The sequence below is a fragment of the Amblyraja radiata genome, chromosome 31 (assembly GCF_010909765.2).
Source record: "Amblyraja radiata isolate CabotCenter1 chromosome 31, sAmbRad1.1.pri, whole genome shotgun sequence".
Taxonomy (NCBI): domain Eukaryota; kingdom Metazoa; phylum Chordata; class Chondrichthyes; order Rajiformes; family Rajidae; genus Amblyraja; species Amblyraja radiata.
This window is the reverse complement of record NC_045986.1, coordinates 361,971-384,105: the sequence shown is the minus strand read 5'-3', so window position 1 is coordinate 384,105 and position 22,135 is coordinate 361,971.

Here is a 22,135-nt window from a genome sequence, read left to right as displayed (position 1 = left end):
TTTTATACACTTTACCCATCCTTATATCTGTGGCTCCCTCTCCACTGACGCTGTGTCTCCCTCTCAACTGACGTTCAGTAATGTGTTTTCCTTTCGGTTTGTAAAACTGTTGAATTTATTTCAGTAAACGACACAAGAGAGTTACAGGATATCCAACAATACATTTAAATTCTTCGCGGAATTTAGCTTGTGATGCAGCACAAATGAATGTATTCGTGCAAGCACTTAAACTCCTTAACATATAACCAGATGTTTCAGCAATAGTGAAAGGATCATTAAAATTTGTCGATAATGTTTGATTATCTGTAAATGGTATAGATAGAAAATAAACAAACATTACCATCCACAGAACTATAAAGCTTCCAGTTATTGCAAGCAACAAAATTATAGATTTCCTTCGATTGTCAATCTCAGGATCTGTTTCACCATTGGATGTATTCGATTGTCGAAGCCCCTGTGTTACTCTGTTGGCCACTAAAATATGTCTTATGGTAAGCGAATTAAGAACGATAATAAACACAATTGGCCCAATTGGGTTTAGGAGTGTTTCAATCCAAAGAGATGCAATCCATGCCGGTGACATAAAACAGATTGGTTTTACAGAACAAAACCATGGTACGTTGTCGATTATGTCTCGCGGTTCATATGTAAAATAGGTGCGTACATTTTCTAAAACGCTGAAACAGCATATCACAGCTATCACAATAGATGCCGTTTTTTCAGTACAATACTTGGCTCGAAATCGTAGTTGGCAAATAGAAATACATCGATCAATCGTGAAAGCAACAGTTAACCAGACGGAACAATCAAGGGAAATAAAAAGAAGGGTCAGGTTTAGACTGCAAACGGGAGTGTAATTGAGGAATGAATTTGGGGAATAAGAATGTTTTATTTCATACAGGATCACTTCGACTATCAGGACCATGAGGTCAGCAGCTGCCATGGCCACCAGGTAACGGGTGGTGCATTTGGAGAACCCACATTTCCTCCGACAGAGAATGATTATTGCCACTAAGTCAGCTGTAACACAGAAGAAAAATATAGTACACTCTACTCTCAGTTTAATCAACCTTGTCTGCCCATTTTCCTCCACAAAATACTGTGTGAACGGCTGAATTCCTCCAGCACTCAGTTATTGGGTTTTGCACAAGATATCAGCATCTGCACTTTCTTGTATATCCATTTTAGTGCCCAGGAATCAAACACTGGCATTAACGAACAGCTATATAATTTGTAGTATGGCGGTATCATTTACGTTCAGTTTATCAGAAGGAAATGATTGGGAATGTGCTTGGAGATGCACCCATTTTCATATCTCTCTACTAATACACCGGAATAGTGTGTGCAGGAAGTAACTGCTGATGCTTGTTTACAACGAAGATATATACAAACATGCTGGAGTAATTCAGCAGGTCAGGAAGCATCTCTCGATTGAAGGAATGGGTAATATTTCGGGTCCTTCTTCAGATAGCGGATTACTATGTTTCAGGCTACTTTGCATGTTGCACCTCCATTTGTGCTGTGTGTGAGTGTATTACTGAATATAACAAGCTGCAGATCTATACATGCCCGACGTTAACTATTCTTCCATCGCTCCACATTTATAACATCGCAATGTGCAGTATACCATAAGTTCATTCTGAACTAATCTGTTGCTCATTGATTCCAGGAGAAAGCATCAAGGGGCTTCTCGTTACCTCTCGACAACTACGGACGTTGTAAAGGGTTTGATTCCTTCAAACCGTGCCTCCTGCCCAGACTATCTGCCGCAAAATTCAACCCGAATGCATTGACTTTATTTTTCGTTACTTTGGGCCAGGACATCAGACTTTCCACGGCTGAAAGACAAACCGCTATGGACATAATTATGGAGTGGTTTAGCCTTCATGGGTTGAAATTTGGACACCATGAGACACCTCGTCTATGACTTTTCAACAAATAACCGTGCAGGTAAAACAAATAGCAACATAACACACTTGTAAGTAATAAACACATAATTAATAAAATAATATAACTTTAAAAAAAGTACAATAATTAAGTGGAAACGTATACAATTCATAACAATTACCAACATTATAAATAGTCGTATAGTATTGGCTTATTTTGACCTGGAGTAAACATTATTTGGAGTTCCACAAAATGCCGGAGTAACTCGACGGGGCAGGCAGCATCTCTGGATAGGTGACCTGTCGAAACTTCACCTATTCCTTCTATCCAGAGATGCTGCCTGTCCCGCTAAGGTTACTCCAGCATTCTGTGTCTATCTTCGGTTTAACCCAGCACCTGCAGTTCTTTCCTCCAATATTTAGAGTGCATTGGCTAACTCTTTAGAACTCGTCTGTACATCAGTCCCACATTCACAGATACATTCGGCACTGCACTAAGGCAGTGTTACGACTGAAACGTCTACTTAACACTTTCCTTCACAATTGCTGCTGGACCCGCTACTTTCTTACAATATAACCATATAATAACCATATAACAATTACAGCACGGAAACATGCCATCTCGGCCCTACAAGTCCGTGCCGAACAACTTTTTCCCCTTAGCCCACCTGCCTGCACTCATACCATAACCCTCCATTCCCTTCTCATCCATATGCCTATCCAATTTATTTTTAAATGATACCAACGAACCTGCCGCCACCACTTCCACTGGAAGCTCATGCCACACCGCTACCACTCTCTGAGTAAATAAGTTCCCCCTCATGTTACCCCTAAACCTCTGTCCCTTAATTCTGAAGTCATGTCCTCTTGTTTGAATGTGCCCTATTCTTAAAGGGAAAAGCTTGATCACATCAACTCTGTCTATCCCTCTCATCATTTTAAAGACCTCTATCAAGTCCCCCCTTAACTTTCTGCGCACCAGAGAATAAAGACCTAACTTATTCAACCTATCTCTGTAACTTAGTTGTTGAAACCCAGGCAACATTCAAGTAAATCTCCTCTGTACTCTCTCTATTTTGTTGACATCCTTCCTATAATTGGGCGACCAAAATTGTACACCATACTCCAGATTTGGTCTCACCAATGCCTTGTACAATTTTAACGTTACATCCCAGCTTCTATACTCAATGCTCTGATTTATAAAGGCTAGCATACCAAAAGCTTTCTTTACCACCCGATCTATATGAGATTCCACCTTCAAGGAACTATGCACGGTTATTCCCAGATCTCTCTGTTCAACTGTATTCTTCAATTCCCTATCATTTATCATGTACGTCCTATTTTGATTTGTCCTGCCAAGGTGTAACACCTCACATTTATCAGCATTAAACTCCATCTGCCATCTTTCAGCCCATTTTTCCAAATGGCCTAAATCACTCTGTAGACTTTGGAAATCCTCTTCATTATCCACAACACCCCCTATCTTGGTACCATCTGCATACTTACTAATCCAATTTACCACCCCTTCATCCAGATCATTGATGTACATGACAAACAACAAAGGAACCAACACAGATCCCTGAGGCACCCCACTAGTCACCTGCCTCCAACACGACAAACAGCCATCCACCATTACCCTCTGGCTTCTCCCATTCAGCCACTGCTGAATCCATCTTGCTATTCCTGCATTTATACCCAACAGTTTAACCTTCTTAACCAACCTTCCATGAGGAACCTTGTTAAAGGCCTTACTAAAGTCCATATAGACCACATCCACTGCTTTACCCTCGTCAATTTCCCTAGTAACCTCTTCAAAAAATTCGAGAAGATTAGTCAAACATGACCTTCCAGGCACAAATCCATGTTGACTGTTCCTAATCAGACCCTGTTTATCCAGATGCTCATATATATTATCTCTAAGTATCTTTTCCATTAATTTGCCCACCACTGAAGTCAAACTAACAGGTCTATAATTGCTAGGTTTACTCTTAGAACCCTTTTTAAACAATGGAACAACATGCGCAGTACGCCAATCCTCGTGGACTATTCCCGTTTCAAATGACATTTGAAATATTTCTGTCATAGCCCCGGCTAGTTCTACACTAACTTCCCTCAATGTCCTAGGGAATATCCTGTCAGGACCTGGAGACTTATCCACTTTTATATTTTTCAAAAGTGTCAGTACTTCTTTTACTTTGAAACTCATAGTATCCATAACTACTTTACTCGTTTCCCTTACCTCACATAATTCAATATCCTTCTCCTTGGTGAATACCGAAGAAAAGAAATTGTTCAATATCTCCCCCATCTATTTTGGCTCTGCAGATAGCTGCCCACTCTGTTTCTCCAATGGACCAATTTTATCCCTCGTTATCCTTCTGCTATTAATATAGCTGTAGAAACCCTTTGGATTTACTTTCACCTTACTTGCCAAAGCAACCTCATATCTTCTCTTAGCTTTTCTAATTTCTTTCTTAAGATTCTTTTTACATTCCTTATACTCCACAAGCACCTCATTTACTTCATGCTGCCTATAATTATTGTAGATCTCCCTCTTTTTCCGAACAAGATGTCCAATTTCCCTTGAAAACCAGTGCTCTTTCCAATTTTTACTGTTTCCTTTCAACCGAACAGGAACATAAAGATTCTGTACTCTTAAATTTCCCCTTTAAATGTCCACCATTTCTCTTCTACATCTTTCCCATAAAACAAAATGTTCACTTGATGTCCCTTTTTCACACACTTTACCCTTTCTTAAACGCAAATATTCCAAAGCGGTTTTGTTGCAATCTGCTCTGTACATTTTATCTAGAACAAATGAATGCCTTCCTGCCGTTCGTCTTTGCCAAGATTGCAATAACTCTTCTTGACAACAAGAGGTGTTGGATGCTTTCAAGAGAGAGCTAGATAGGGCTCTTACAGATAGCGGTGTCAGGGGATATGGGTAGAAGGCAGGAACCGGGTATTGATTGCGGATGATCAGCCATGATCACATTGAATTGCGGTGCAGGCACGAAGGGCCGAATGACCTACTCCCGCACCTATTGTCTATTTTCTATTGTCTGATGTCTATTGTCATTGTCTGGGTCGACACGCTTCATGCTGAAATATAGGAATCTCTTTGATCGTTTCAAGCTTGTGTATATTTAAAATATGTCCGCACGAACAAAGAAGCCGAAGAAAAAATCGCTCAAGGACCACGGTCCTGCATTCCGATGGATGGACGTTATTCATTAACCTGCTTGAAACCGTCGCCGAAGATATGTCGTGAGATATTTTTGCAAGGATATATTCGGGGAACATGTTTATACAATTGCTGGTACACGGAATCTCTATTCTTATTTGAATGCCGAAGTATATTGCATGTTACTAACTTGTATTTGGACTCCAATGAAACCGTTACATTTAGTTTGGTTCATCGGCTAAATGGAAACAATTTTTCGATAGATTTATTTAAATAGGTGCATTTGCCTAAATCAAGAAAGGAAGCGTGCACGCACGCAAAGCAAACGGTGGTACACAGGAAAGAGAACATCTGAACTAATTTTACGGTATTTTCAAGCATCTGGTCGTCAAATTATATTCTTAGAAGCTTCCATCTCTACATTAGGGTGGCATGGTGGCGCAGCGGTCGAGGTGCTGCCTCACAGACGCAGGTTCGATCCCGACTACGTGTGCTGTCTGTACAGAGTATGCAAATTATCTCCGTGACCGCGTGGGTTTTCTCCGAGATCTTCGGTTTTCAGTCACACTCCAAAGACTTACAGATTTTTAGGTTCATTGGTTTGGGTTTATATCATCGCTGTGTGTGTAGATTGTCCACTGTGTATGTAGGATAATGTCAATATGTGGGGATCGCTGGTCGCCGCGGACTCGGTGGGCCGAAGGGCATGTGGCCCCGATGTAACTCCAATCTAAACTAGACTACATTTCCCAGACAGAATTGAAGCTGAAATATGCTAGTTATCTGAACATAATTTTGTTGATTCGTCAAAGATGGGCAGATTAAAAATGTATTCGAATTGAGACATCAGGGACTGCAGATGCGAGTGCAGTAGAGATTTAAACAACAGCTGTAAGAACACAACGGAGCATTTGAAGAGGAAATGAAACGGCGAAAGTCAAAGAACGAGAGGTGGGAGATAGACAATATAACGAGGGAAGGAATAGAGCAAATGTTGGCTATTGACCTGAAGACAGGTTGTGTATGGCGGATTGTTGGATGGACAGGTGAAGACAACAACAGTTTATGCGAGGTGATAGGTGTGGAAAGATGGGAAAAATAGAGGGAGATGACCCGATTGGAAGACTATCGGGTGAGTTGTACACGGAGGGGTTTGCGAACATGATACGCAAGGGGAATAGGTTTCGTGAATTTCGTGAATTCAAAGTTCATGTTGTCGGTCTGCATACGGCACATTCGGAATACGGGCTTTTGTTCAATGTTTGCAGCTGACGTCAAGTGCCAGTGGACGAATCCAAGAACAGACAACTCGATCTGGGAATTGACAGGGGAAGTGAATCCGCTTCCCACGATCAGAACGAAATTACCATGACGGAAAGCGCACAAGTGTTCGTCAAAGTGTTCATATAGCCTGCAGTTGGTCACGCGAATGGGAAGAAGGCAACTTCGAGAAAACCGAATTTAACATACGAAGTTTTTGAAGGTGGATGTTGATCGTTGCCTCTTCTGGTAGCCACTTGGACCCCTTAATGGTGACGAGCCTGGAAATTTATCACGAGATGTTGCACGTCGTTTGGAAAAAAGGAAAATATTCCCAGGAAAGGGGGAGATGTGATGAAGTTGACAGGAGGTGGGATCATAATACTAATCGTAAATTAGAAGCCAAGTATATTTTGCAGCATACGAGGCATTTAGTTTGCCATACAGTTATAACCAAAATAACCAGCAAGACACAGAACTACATAAAAACTGACATAAACAACCACCACAGCGCTCCCCCACATCCCCCACTGTGATGGAAGGCAATAAAGTATTATCTTATTTCCTCCATTCCTCCCGCAGTCGGGGGAGTCGAACCATCCGCAGCCGGCGATCGAGCTCCCACGTTGGGGCGGCCTAAGTTGCTGCATCGGGGCGGTCGAACTCCTGCGGCTTGGAGTTCCCGAAATCAGTCCACAACCAGGGACAGCGAGCTTCACGTTAAAGGCCACAGGCTACACGGTTTTGTAGCTCTAGATGTCCCACACAAGAGGCCGCCATCTCCGCGATGTTAGGCCGCAGCGCCGACACGGAAAAGGTAGCATCTCCGTCGAGGAAAGTAATTAAAAATAGTCCCCCCCCCCCCCACCACCACCACCACCCACATAATACAAAAACGAAAGAAAACCTAAAACATACATTTTACAACAAACTAAAAACACAAAGGAGTAAAAGGCGAGGCAAACATCGTGCGGCACCCCCTGAAGATCTATTGATGCTGACGAAAATTCGAAGAATTATGTGTTGGATGCGATGGATGTTGCGTGAACGTTGAGGACATAGGGGGACATAGTTCTCACCGAGGTAGGAGAAAGGCTCCCGTTGTTGGGACGACACTGGGTAATGTCAGCGATAGGAGAGAATCAAGATATAAAACGATTTCTCAGTGGATGGGGATTGGTCGGGACGATTGGGTGGGAGAAGGAAAAGAGATGGTGAATTACGATTTTCGAGGCTATGAAGGCTCCTGAAGAAATACTGTGGGGTAGAGTGAACCGACTTTCGTTCGAGGTGTCCTACTCAAGGGTAGGTATGAAAGGGTCAATATGTAAATTCAGCTCTCAGCCTCAAAAGGTCTGTTATGATTCTAATCAATATCAGCGCAGCCTCAAAGTGCCAAAACAACGGTCATACTTACTTTTGAGCTTATTTATGGAAGCGAAAATACTAATTCCATTCATATGTGGATGAGCGTGATGCATTGTGGAGCTCCATTGTTTGTGCAGTCTCTTGGCGGGAAGGCTATCGTAGAAGTGAAGTCTGCTAAGAAATAATTAATTGGTCATTACCCGGTCACGATTTCTATCGGAAGGTCGCCAGCTCCACATACCGAAATGCGAAAACGATTCGAAAAACTGTTTCAGATTATATTGAAACGCGATATGTTAAAATCTCGTTTCCATTGATAAATATGAGAGACAAAAAGCGTCTGGGCAGAATGGGAATGTTGATAAGATAACAGAATGGTCATGTTTTATGAATTGTGTTTTATTATATGCGACACTTCACAGCACGGAATCCGTCCATAACCATACCACAGCATGATCGTGATCAAGCATGACAAATAAAACAGGACATGTTATAAGCATTCAATTAGAGGAACGCAATTACCACTGCCACGATTAAAACCCCAATGATTGGCCCACAAATCTATTGAAGAATATTCGTTATTACAATTCGGTCTATGTAATCCGGAAACCAGGAAAACATTCATTGCATTAAGGCGCTCGTTGAATATCTTCGATTACTCGACATCTTGAAATACAAAGGATAGATTGAAGAAATATGATGGATGAACGAACAATGAAAAAATGTCTATTGCGCTAGAAAAATGATTTATCGACTATTCCTATCAACATCACACGTTCTAATGCATTTTCATTCTGTTTGCAGCTAATGTGGTGACAATCGCCATCTTATCCTCTGGAAAGTGCAGTCTCTCTCGTTGCATCACCCGATATCTGATATGGATGGCTTCAGCTAATATAATGTACTTAATTATCAGCGGAATACTTCATCAGACTAGGGACGCATTCTTCCCTCATTCATTTCTCAATTACACTCCCATTTGCAGTCTTATTACCACTCTGATTTATGTGTCCATGGATTGTTCTGTCTGGATAACCGTGGCTTTTACCTTTGATAGGTTTATTGCGATTTGTCACCAGTCGTTACGAACAAAATATTGTACTGACATTAATGCAACGAGGGTTATAACAGCAGTGTCTTTAATATGTGTCTTGGAAAATATTCCAGTCTACTTTCTGTTTGAACCTTTAGAAAACGTTAGCGACGCGCCGTGGGCTGTCATGAAGCAATGCATCAAGAAGCAATGCGACCAAGAGATTGAAGTTCAAGTTCAAGTGAGTTTATTGTCATGTGTCCCTGTATAGGACAATGAAATTCTTGCTTTGCTTAAGCACACAGAAAATAGTAGGCATTTACTACAAAACAGATAAATGTGTCCATATACCATGATATAAATATATACACACATGAATAAATAAACTGGTAGTGCAAATAACAGAAAGTGGTTGCTAATAATCAGAGTTTTGTCCGAGCCAGGTTTAATAGCCTGATGGCTGAGGGGAAGTAGCTATTCCTGAACCTGGTTGTTGCAGTCTTCAGGCTCCTGTACCTTCTACCTGAAGGTAGCAGGGATATGAGTGTGTGGCCAGGATGGTGTGGGTCTTTGATGATACTGCCAGCCTTTTTGAGGCAGCGACTGCGATAAATCCCCTCGATGGAAGGAAGGTCAGAGCCGATGATGGACTGGGCAGTGTTTACTACTTTTTGTAGTCTTTTCCTCTCCAGGGCGCTCAAATTGTCCGAACCAAGCCACGATGCAACCGGTCAGCATGCTCTCGACTGTGCACCTGTAGAAGTTAGAGAGAGTCTTCCTTGACAATCCGACTCTCCGTAATCTTCTCAGGAAGTAGAGGCGCTGATGAGCTTTTTTGATAATTGCGTTAGTGTTCTCGGACCAGGAAAGATCTTCAGAGATGTGCACCCCCAGGAATTTGAAGTTCTTGACCCTTTCAACCATCGACCCGTTGATATAAATGGGGCTGTGGGTCCCCCTCCTACTCCTTCCAAAGTCCACAATCAGTTCCTTGGTTTTGCTGGTGTTCAGGGCCAGGTTATTGCGCTGGCACCATATGGACAGTTGCTCGATCTCTCTTCTGTACTCTGACTCATCCCCATCAGTGATACGCCCCACAATAGTGGTGTCGTCAGCGAACTTGATGATGGAGTTCGCACTGTGGTTCGCTACGCAGTCATGGGTATAGAGTGAGTACAGCAGGGGGCTGAGCACGCAGCCTTGAGGTGCTCCCGTGCTGATTGTTATTGAGGCTGACACATTTCCACCAATACGAACAGACTGTGGTCTGTGGACGAGGAAGTCGAGGATCCAGTTGCAGAGGGATGCGCAGAGACCCAGTTCTGCGAGTTTGGTAACCAGTTTGGAGGGGATGATTGTGTTAAATGCCGAGCTGTAATCAATGAATAACAGCCTGACATATGAGTTTTTGTTGTCCAAGTGGTCCAGTGCGGAGTGGAGGGCCAGCGAGATCGCATCCACCGTTGATCTGTGTGGCGGTACGCGAACTGCAGTGGGTCCAGGTTTTTGTCGATGTAGGAGTTGATTTGCTCCATGATCAACCTCTCAAAGCACTTCATCACCACCGGCGTTAGTGCCACTGGTCGATAGTCATTGAGGCAGGTCACCTTACTCTTCTTGGGCACCGGTATAATTGATGCCCTTTTAAAGCAGGTGGGGACCTCAGACCTCAGAAGTGAGAGGTTGAAAATGTCCGTAGAAACTCCCGCCAGTTGGTCCGCACAGGTTTTTAGAACACGGCCGGGTATACCATCAGGTCCAGGTGCTTTTCGGGGGTTCACCCCTCTGAAGGATTTCCTGACATCGGCCTCTGTGACTGAGACTGAAATGCCATCACAGCGAATGGGGGATCGGGAAGGCACATCAGTATTCTCCCTGTCAAAGCGTGCGTAAAACGCATTGAGCTCGTCAGGGAGTGATGTTACACCGGCATTCGAGCTGCCTCCTGGTTTTGCCTTGTAGGAGGTGATTGCATTCAGACCCTGCCACGGCTGCCGAACATCTCTCTCGTCCTCCAGTTTGGAGCAGAAGTCCCTTTTGGCCTTTTTGATGGCCTTACCAAGGTCGTACCTGGTCTTCATGTAGGCCACTGTATCGTTGGATGTGAATGCCCTGTGTCTGGACTTCAGGAGAGTGCGGATCTCAAAGTTCATCCAAGGTTTCTGATTGGGAAACACTCGGAAGGTTTTTGTAGGGATGCAGTCCTCCACACATTTCTTTATGAAGTCTGTAACGACTGTGGCATATTCGGCAAAACCGAAGGAAATCAATTATTTTACTACTGGCAATATCCTGCAGTTTCATTTTGTTATGGGCGCTCAGTTTTGCATGTTCCATCATTCTGTATTTTACAGATAATCAATTAATGAAGTTAGGGGACAATGGCGCATTCCGCATTGCAGAAAACATTAGCTATAAGCTAAGATGTTTGAGTACTTGCACAAACGCCTTCATTTACGGTGCCTCGCAGAGAACCTTCAGAGGTGAATTGAAAAATATGATATTAAATGATATGGGTACTATCCCTGCGTGAAATAAGTATATGTTGCTGATCAGGTATGCACACACAAAACAAACTTAATACGCGATTATGAAGGCACAGTCTGCCTCCAGAAAGCAATCCAAGAAATATCTGACCAAGGCCATAGATAATACGATACGATTCACTTGATCTCAATTTAAATAGTTGGAACATATACGTTTATAAGAAGTAACTGTGATAATCTCAACACTATGGATAATGGCAGGGCCTTGTCAGAGAGTGAGAGAAGGGGCGGGGGGGGGGAGTTGAGAGAGGGGGAGAGAAAGAAAGAGGGAGAGAGCGAGGGAGAGGGAGAGACTTCCCCATTTGTCAGGGAGAGAGAAAGGGATAGAGAGAGGGGGGAGGGAGGGGCGAGAGAGAGGGAGTGTGTGTGTACGTGCGTGTGTGTGTGTGTGTGTGTGTGTGTGTGTAGTGTGTGTGTGTTTGTGAGAGAGAGAGAGAGAGAGAGTGAGTGTTTGTGTGTGAGAGAAGAGAGAGAGGGAGAGAGAGAGAGAAGAGAGAGAGAGAGAGAGAGAGACGAGAAGAGCGAGGAGATGGAAGAGAGAGCGAGAGCTGAGAGCGCTAGAGAGCTGATACCTCAGTCGCTGGATCAGGATACGCGAGCGCGAGCTCGCTACTCTCTCTCTCCTCTCTACTCTCTGCTCTCTCTCTCTCTCTCTTTGCGCTGCTTCTCTGCTCTCTCTCGCTCCCCCGGCTCTCTCGCTCTCTCTCCTACTCTCGTCTCTCTTGTTCGTTCTTTTTTTCAAGTGGTCGTAAGGTGGGGATATTCAATAGATCATACTCCAAACGGCAGACAAAAGATCATTAGCCCTGGCGGGTTTCTTGGAAGCGATCGCATGTGCCCTCGACTACTTCCTACTCCGTGCCCACTAGAGTTTACAGGCTATGATCACCAATTCATATTGCAGTCCAGAACTTCAAAAAGACAGGGTGGTGCAAATTTCAGCTGGTCACTGGTAGTTTGGGATGCAATGGATGCAGCAGAGGTCCTGAATCAGGGATAACAGGGTAAATGAACGGATTGTTTTCCAGTAACATGGTTGCTGTGGAATGAAGTTTGCATGGTGGGCACAGACGGATTGTAATGTTGGGCGGATCCTCACCGCCTTCTCGGCCGCCCATATGTCGAGGTCGGGAACCTCGCTTCGACTTCGACGGTCTCATTTCGACCCATGGTCGTCCAAACTGCCGGGCTCAAATAGCTTCCCTGGCTTGACACTCCTTGATGTGATTTCTCCCCTCAGTTGCCTCTAAATCCGTACTGTTTGTAGCAACACCGCTGTATCCTGCGGCCATTCCTCATATACTAACAACTCCACGTCCTTTACTACACACAGCTGCAACGCCCTAGATACTGTGCCAGGCCTAATACTACCTGCACGTGCACCCCCCCCCCCCCCCCCAAATGCCCTCCTCAGTGCCTATATCCAGACCCGAAGCGCTGATCCAGCCCCTAAGCGCTGTCGGGTTTTCGCCATTCCTTCTGACATCCTCATATCCATTGCCGAACGGCCTGTCCGCAGCACAAAGCATAAGCTTTGTACCACCACGGCCATATTGCAACTTGTTCTGGTGTTGAGTTGAACTTCTATCGCCTCAAACAGTCTATATTTCATTTATCCCCTGTCTCCGTTACAAGGAATAGGTTGTCTAATGACGTCTCACGGTTAAGTAGGCTATAATTTCTCCCACCCTGCTTCTTTCAAGGGCGCCATCTGAGACACCTTCTTTATTCAGTACGCGTGTTTTCCCTCTGCTGTCATGCATGGGTCCCACTTATGTCAGCTCTATACTGCAGTTCAGTTCTCGCTCCCCGTTTCCTAGATGGAATAATGTTAGGGTTCCCCTATTCCTTACCCTTTACCTAACTAGCTTCTGCACCAAAGACATTATATTTCGACATTCCCGCAACCGACTAAGTGATCCCCCCGGTCTTCATAGAAGATGTAACGCTTATTCCTACACCGCTCACTGGCCTTCATGCATGGATGTCGGTAGCCTTCAATCCTCCCCATGTAACCTCGCATGATTCCATGTGAGTAAAGATAGACTAAGTGACTTTTTCTCGGTTCACCTGCGCATTGCCTGCCACGGTCGGCTGGACATCCCGCGTGCACCCCCATTTAACTTTAACTCCCGTATCCTTGCCAGAGCGAGGCAGCACGCGACCTGGAGGAAAAGCAGCACGTTCTGTGCACTATGTCTTTGTACGTTTCCTCTCTCTGTCCATAGCACACAACAAGGTAACGCCACTTACGTGTAAGTCTTGCCTTATTTTAACTAACCAAACTAAGACACCTTACATTAGCTTCAGTTATCTGGGCAGTGTTTTGTGGTTGGAGACCATCTTAGCACCATTTCTACAATTTGTGTTAATTATACTGTTCACTGCCTTGATAATACGTTTTACGGGCAAACAGATTCAGAAGCAACATCCAGGGAAGGAAAGTGAGAAATTGATAACCGAAAGAAATAAATCATTTTATTACGAGCAGTGTCTGGCAGTTTCGTTCTGGTTTGGATGATCAGTTTTGCCTGTTTCATTTCTTTAAGTGTCACCGATCATGAACTGATGAAATCTGATTACATCGACACGTTCACCATAGCGGAAGAAACTATATTTCGGTTACGATTTTAAGGATTTGCACAAACACTTTAATTTATGGTACTTCTCAAATTTCAGAGAAGAAATTAAGAAAATGATCAAGCGACATATTGTTTTTCTTTCTAGATTTTCCTCATAGCGCAGCATAGAGCTTTGCAACAATCCCCTCCGTCCCCAACTTGTGTTGATTTCAATTTAATCAGATTAGTTACATTCTAAATGGCCTGATCGATCTTTGCCATGGCAATTGCAAATGTGATATAGATAAATATGACATAAATGGTGGGGGTTATTCAATACGGAAATTGAACATTCGGCCAGTAGCCCCCTCGCCGCCCAAGGTGACTACCTACGAAAGCCCTATTCGTCTGCAGATATCACATATCAATTCAAGTTGTTTCAATCCACGATCGTTCCTAAATTGGATTTAAACATTGGAACTGTTTCAACGACGGAAGACACAAACAATCTCCCGAAAATACTAGGTGACCGAGGATCTAGGGGGAGGGAGGAACTGAAGAGGATCCGCATTAGTCAGAAAATTGTGTCAGGTAAACTGTTGGGACCTGGAAATCGTGGATGCATTGGTGATCATTTCCCAGTGTTCTCTCTCCACTTTTTAAGAAAAGAGGGAGAGAGAAAACGGCGAATTGTCAACCAGTTAGCCTTACAACGGTAATGGGGACATTGCTGGGATCGATTATTAAAGATGTTATAGGAGCGCATTTGGAAATCAGTGAAGGGATCGGTGAAGTTCAGCATGGATTTATGAAGGGGATATCATACTTGACTAATCTTTTGGAAAGTTTTGAGGATGTAGCAAGTGGAATGGATATGGGAAAGTCAGTTGATGTGGTGCATCTGGACTTTCAAAAAAGCCTTTGACACTAGAAATTAGTGTGTACAATTAGAGCACATGGTATTGTTGATCGGGTACTGATATGGATAGAGAAATACTTGGCAGAAAGAAAGCAAAGAGCAAGAATTAATGTGTCCTTTCAGAATGGCAGGCAGTGACTAGTGAGGTGCCGGAAAGACGGTGCTGGGATCCCAGTAATTTACAATATATATGAAAGATTTAGACGAGGAAGTTAAATGTAACGTCTCTAAGTTTGCGGACACGAAGCTGGTCGGCAGTGTGAGCTGAGAGGAAGATGTTATGAGGCTGCAGGGTGACTTGGATTGGTTGGTTGAGTGGGTAGACGCATGGTAGATGCAGTATAATGTGGATAAATGTGAGGTTGTCCACTTTCGTGGCAAATTCAGGAAGGCAGATTATTATCTGAATGGTAGACACAAAATGCTGGAGTAACTCAGTGGGACAGGCAGCATCTCTGGAGAGAAGGAATTGGTGACGTTTCGGGTCGAGACCCTTCGTCAGACAGAATGGTATCTGACAAGGGGAAGGGAATGTGCAACGAGACCTGAGTGTGTTTGTACATCAGTCACTGAAAGTAAGCATGCAGGTACACTTCTTAACACATTAAGAGAGGATTTGAGTTCAGGAGCAAGGAGGTCCTACTGCAGTTTTACAGGGCCCTGGCGAGTCCGCACCTGGAGTATTGTGTGCAATGTTCGTCTCCTCAATAGAGGAAGGATATTATTGCTATTGAGGAAATGCTAGGTTCACCAGAATAATCCGGGGATGGCGGGACTGACATACAATGAAAGAATGGGTCGACTGGGCTTGTATTCGCTGGAATTTATAAGGATGATAGGCGATCTTATAGAAACATATAACATTTTTAGAGGATTGGTCAGAGTAGATGCAGGAGAAATGTTCCCGATGTTAGGGGAGTAATGAACCAGGGGTCATAGTTTAAGAATAAGGAGTAGGCCATTATGGACTGAGATGATGAAAAAATATTTGACCCCGAGAGTTGTGAATCTGTGGAATTCTCTGCCACAGAAGGCAATGGAGGCCAATTCACTGAATGTTTGCAAGAGAGAGAGAGAGTTAGATTTAGCTCTTAGGGCTAAGGGAATCAAGGGATATGGGGAAAAAGCCGGAACGGGGTACTGATTTAGGATGATCAGCCATGATCATATTGAATGGCGATGCTGGTTCGAAGAGGCGAATGGCCTATTCCTGCACCTATTTTCTTTTTTTTATATTTCTATGTAACCGCATCTAGACGGTATTATGAAATTGTATTGTACCATTTGTTTCGTTTGACGAAAGAGCATACAAATCATAAACACGTACATTTCTCCTATACATTTTGTTCAAAGAAATGCGACCTTAATATGTGAAAGCAAATTACAATTACATTTGCTGAGGAATGCAGACTAAATTATTGGCGACACGTTTTTCTCGGGGATATATGGCCATATATCCCCGAGAAAAGATGGCGGCGCGCACAGTCGCAGCGGCTCGGAGCTCTCCCTCTAGTTGCCGGTTTTTAGTGTTTTTCGTGTTTTTTTTAATGTTTACTTTCTGCACTGTTAGCCTTTCCCTTCAAATGGGAACGAACATAACTTATAACCGACTGCACATCTTGAATATTCGGAGTACAACCTACATTCCACCCCCTCCACCTGCTATAGTGGAGGAGCTGCTCCGCACAGCGGTGCCTGCCTGGATAACGAGCCGAAGCAGCAAGTGCGGCAGCAAGTGGGGCAGACGGGGACGGAGACGGGAGAGACGGGAGAGGAAGCAAACGCGGGGCAAGCGGGCTGGCATCCACGTTAGGCTGAGGAGCTCACCGGACCGACCAGCTTTGCCCAGCCTGTTTATAGCGAACGCCCAGTCCATTGTCAACAAGATCGACGAACTCAGACTGAGGCTTCACTCAAACAGGATAAGTAGCTGTGCTTTCTTCTTCACCGAAACCTGGCTGAATCCGAACATCCCTGACGCTGCTATTGAGCTAGCAGGCCGGACTGTTTATCGAGCAGACCGAACAGCTGACTCCGGTAAGGATAAAGGCGGTGGTGTGTGCATATATGTGTGTAACTCATGGTGCACCACCACTGACATTGTTGAGACTTTTTGCTCCCAGGACTTAGAGTTTATTACAGTGAAATGCAGACCGTTTTATCTGCCAAGGGAGTTTACAGTGGTGTTCCTCACTGCTGTTTACATACCACCGCAAGCTAACGCTAAACTAGCACTGGCTAGTCTGCATGATGCTATCCACCAGCTGAAAAACAACCACCCAGACGGCGTGTTTTTAATAGCAGGAGACTTCAATCACGCCAAGCTGAAGACTGTAATGCCAACATTTCACCAGTTTATTGATTTTCCGACCAGAGGAAATAATATCTTGGACCAGGTCTACTGCAACATTGCCAAGAGCTACAAAGCGTCCCCCTGCCCCCATCTTGGCCGATCCGATCACATCAGTCTGTACTTAACACCTGCATACAGACCCCTCATTGCAAGGACAAAGCCAACAGTTCGCACCATCATGGTCTGGCCAGAAGGAGCCATGGACAGGCTACAGAACTGCTTTGAGTACACTGATTGGGACATCTTTAAACAGGCTGCCACTCACAACAACCACACAGACCTCAACACCTACACCTCATCAGTATTGGATTACATCACCTTCTGTATGAACAGTGTCACCACACAGAGGACAATACTGACACTCCCCAACCATAAGCCATGGATGAATGGCACTGTAACTGGTCTGCTGAAGGCCCGGGATGCAGCTTTCCACTCAGGTGATGCAGAGGCCTACAGAACAGCAAGGTCCAGTCTGAGGAAGGGCATCAGGGAAGCAAAGCACCGCTACACGAAGCGTATCGAGGAGCATTTTAACAGCTCAGACTCTCGACGCGTGTGGCAGGGCATCAGAACCATCACCGGCTACAACAGCTCCACACACGCACAAAGCTCATCCCTCCCTGACGACCTGAACTGTTTTTTGCCAGGTTTGATTGCGCCGACAGCAGTGACAACATACGGGCACAGCAGGGACCTTCACCACCGGTGCTGACTCTGAGCCCCCACGACGTGAGACGGACCCTGCAGCACATCAACCCCAACAAGGCCATGCGGACCTGATGGAGTACCAGGACGGGTTCTGAAGCACTGCGCATGGGAGCTGACTGCGGTGCTCACGGACCTGTTTAACACCTCCCTGCTGCAGGCCTCCGTCCCAACATGCCTCAAGACAGCCACAATCATCCCTGTGCCAAAACAATCAGCCATCAGGTCCCTCAACGACTATCGGCCAGTGGCGCTGACACCGGTGGTGATGAAGTGCTTCGAACGTCTGGTACTGGGACACTTGAAGAACAGCATCCCCCCCTCCTTAGACCACCACCAATTTGCCTATAGGGCAAACAGGTCGACGGAGGACGCAGTGTCACTGGCCCTCCACTCCACCCTGACACACCTTGACCAGCGGGACAGTTATGTGCGGATGCTATTCATAGATTATAGCTCCGCCTTTAACACCATCCCCCCCCCCCCATAAACTAGTCACTAAGCTGGACCACCTGGGCCTCAACACACACCTGAGCAGCTGGGTCCTGGACTTTCTCACCGGCCGACCACAGACTGTGCGCATGGGGAGGCAGGTCTCCTCCAGCATCACCCTGAACATCGGTGCACCACAGGGCTGTGTGTTGAGCCCCTTCCTCTTCTCCCTCTACACTCTTGACTGCAAACCCACCCACGAGGCCAACACCATATTAAAGTTTGCAGATGACACCATCGTGGTAGGCAGGATCACGAGTAACAACGAGGCCGCCTACAGGACAGAGGTAGAGAACCTGGTGAGCTGGAGCCGTGAGAACAACCTGATCCTCAACGCAGCAAAAACAAAGGAGATGATCCTGGACTTCAGGAGGAGACCGAAGACCTTCGTCCATCAGCCCATCACCATTAATGGCGAGACAGTGGAGGCTGTGCAGAACATCAGGTACCTCGGGGTCAACATCAGCCACGACCTGACCTGGACCTTCAACATCACGGCGACGGCCAAGAAAGGACTTCAAAGGCTTCACTTCCTGAGGTGCTTGAAGAGGGCACGTCTCCCACAACAGCTGCTGGTGAGCTTCTACAGGTCAGCCATCGAGTCAGTTCTCACATACTGCATCACAGTATGGTACTCTGGCTGCACCGCAGAGAACAGGAAAGCTCTCCAACGCGTCATTAAGACTGCTGAGAGGATCACTGGCACCCAGCTCCCCAGTCTGGAGGTCATCTACCGGACCCGCTGCATCCGGAGGGTCAATGGCATCATTAGAGACAGCACACACCCTGGACACTGTCTCTTCACCCTTCTGCCCTCAGGAAGACGATACAGGACACTGAGCGCCCGCACGACAAGACTGAAAAACAGCTTCTACCATAGAGCTGTGACACTACTGAACTCTATCCCCCTCCCACACTGATTCCCCCCCTCTCACACACCCGCCCATACTCCTGTATGTTTATAGTCTAAATTTTTAATAGTTCTTTTTTTAAACGTATTTTTATACTCATATTCCTGTGCAGCTGGAGGACTGCTCCAACAAAATTTCGTTGTCTCGTACAATGACAATAAAGATTATTATTATTATTATTATTAATAGGCGTTAACACTGGCAGCTAACAAACCGTTCCCCCTCTCAGAGATCACGTGAATAAATCGATCCAATCGTACTGCCGAGTTTTCTCTGATATATAAATAACAGGTAAATTTGAAGGCAGGAGATCTACATATTTAGTCAATACCAACGGAAAAGTCGCTTCTAGTTGATCATGGCATTCGCATCAAAGTTACTCATCGAAAACATCTACAACCTTATACTTGTAACATTTGGCGTTCCTGGTAAGCCACTTTTACACTTTTACAATTGTGTTATGGATATGATTGTATTTGCGTTTATAAATTATTCTATTCGATGAGATGGATAACTGAAGGGGAAAGTAATAAACATATTTTTTTCCCCGGAGTAGACGGATGATCGTTTGCAAGACGATGTAAAAACATTTTGCTAACGTCAACAAGTGTAATTATATCTGTCTTATCGTTGGAAAACTGGACATATTCCAGTGCCCTGTGGACCCTCAGACCGCGGGCGGTGTGTCCGTGTAGCTTCGCCGATTCCCAAGAAGCCAGATGGATAATTGTAAACCGCGGTGTAGCTCATAATTCGATTGTTATAATTCCGCGGATAAGCAAGACTTTACGTCACCTCGTGAACGCAAATATTCCAAAGCGGGTTTTGTTGCAATCATTTCTATACATTGTACATCTTTAGTAAGTGGATATTTTTAAGGCAGATATAGATAGATTCTTGATCAGTACAGGTGTCAGATGTGATGGGAAGAAGTCAGGAAAATGGGGTTAGGAGGGAGAATATATCAACCATGATTGAATGGCGGCGATAGGCCGAATGGCCTTATTCTACTCCCATTTCATATAACCTTATGACCATCTGTATCTGGAACAGATGTGCGCCTTGCTGCCATTCGTGATTGCGAACCGATTACATGAATATTTATTAACAACAAGAGAGTTTGATCATTGTCTACGTCGGCTGACTCCATGCTGAAAGGTGGGAACCGATTTGGCCGTTGCAAACCTGTATATATTTGCAGATCTGTCCGCTCACAGATGCATATCGTGGAAATTTGAATACATACTAAGATTTGTTTCTAATCTCGCCAAAGGGAGCCACTACCAAGTCAAGTTAAGTCAAGTTTATTCGTCAAATACACATACGAGATGTGCAGTGAACTGAAAAGTGGCAATGCTCGCGGAATTTCTGCAAAAAAACAAACAAACAAACAAACAAACTACAAACAGAATGTTACAAAATCACATATTCTTTTAGATATTGCATATTGTGGGAGGAAGGAAAAAGGAAAAAAACTGCAATTTAAAAAAAGAAACAGTAGATTGGTACAGTAAAGTTAGTCCCTGGTGAGATCGGAGTTTACAGTCCTAGTGGCCTCTGGGAAGAAACTCCTTCTCAACCTCTCCGTTCTCACAGCATGGCAACGGAGGCGTTTGCCTGGCCGTAGCAGCTGGAACAGTCCGTTGCCGGGGTGGAAGGGGTCTCCCATGATTTATTGGCTCTGGAGTTGCACCTCCTGATGTATAATTCCTGCAGGGGGCGAGTGAAGTTCCCATCGTGCGTTCGGCCGAACGCACTACTCTAGCAGATCATTCTTGTCCTGGTCAGGGCAGTTCCCAAACCAAATAGTGATATTTCCGGACAAGATGTTTTCCACAGCCGCTGAGTAGAAGCACATGAGGATCCTCGGAGACACTCTGAATTTCCTCTATTGCCTGAGGTGGTAAAGGCGCTGTCTTGCCTTACTCACGAGTGCTGCAGCGTGTGATGTTCATGTCATATTCTCAGAGATTTGGACTACAAGGTATTTAAAACAGCTCACCCTATCCACAGTATCTCCATTTATCCTCAATGGTGTGTACGTCCTCGGATGATGTGCTCTCCTAAAGTCCACGATCAGCTCCTTAGTTTTTTTGATGTTATGGAGGAGGCTGTTGTCCTGACACCAGAGTGCCAGATCAGCCACCTCCTCCCGGTAGGCCTTCTCGTCGTTGTCTGAGATCAGGTCCACCACCACAGTGTCATCAGCAAACTTGATTATTCGAGTTGGAGCTGAACCTAGCCATACAGTCATGTGTGTACAGGGAGTACAGTAGGGGGCTGAGGGCGCAACCCTGGGGGGGGGGGGGGGGGTCCTGTGCTCACGGTGAGGGACCTCGATGTATTTCACCCCATTTTGATTACCTGAAGCCTGGTGGAGAGAAAGTCCAGGACCCATGTGTTGAGCCCTGATTCCAGCAGCTCCACGGCCAATCTGGTGGGGACTATCGTGTTGAAGGCTGACCTGAAGTCTATGAACAGCATCCTCACGTAGCCCCCCTTTTGGCTGTCAAGATGAGAGTGAGCGGTGTGCAGAACCTGGGAGACCGCATCGTCCGTGGATCTGTTCGGACGGTATGCGAATTGTAACAAGTCCATGTTGCGAGGGAGGAAGGCGCAGATGTGTTTCTTCACCAGCTTCTCAACACATTTCATGACTACCGAGGTGAGGGCCACCGGACGGTAGTCATGCAGACAGGCTGGAGAGGCATTTTTTGGTACAGGTACAATAATGGATCTTTTGAAGTAAGCGGGGACCACGGACTTGTCCAGGGAGAGGTTGAATATTGCAGTGAGCACCGGGGCTAGCTGCGTAACACAAGACTTAAGTACTCGCCATGAGATGCCATCGGGGCCTGCATCTTTCCTCGTGTTCACCCGTGTCTGGGCCCTCCTCACGTCGTGCTCAGACAACGAG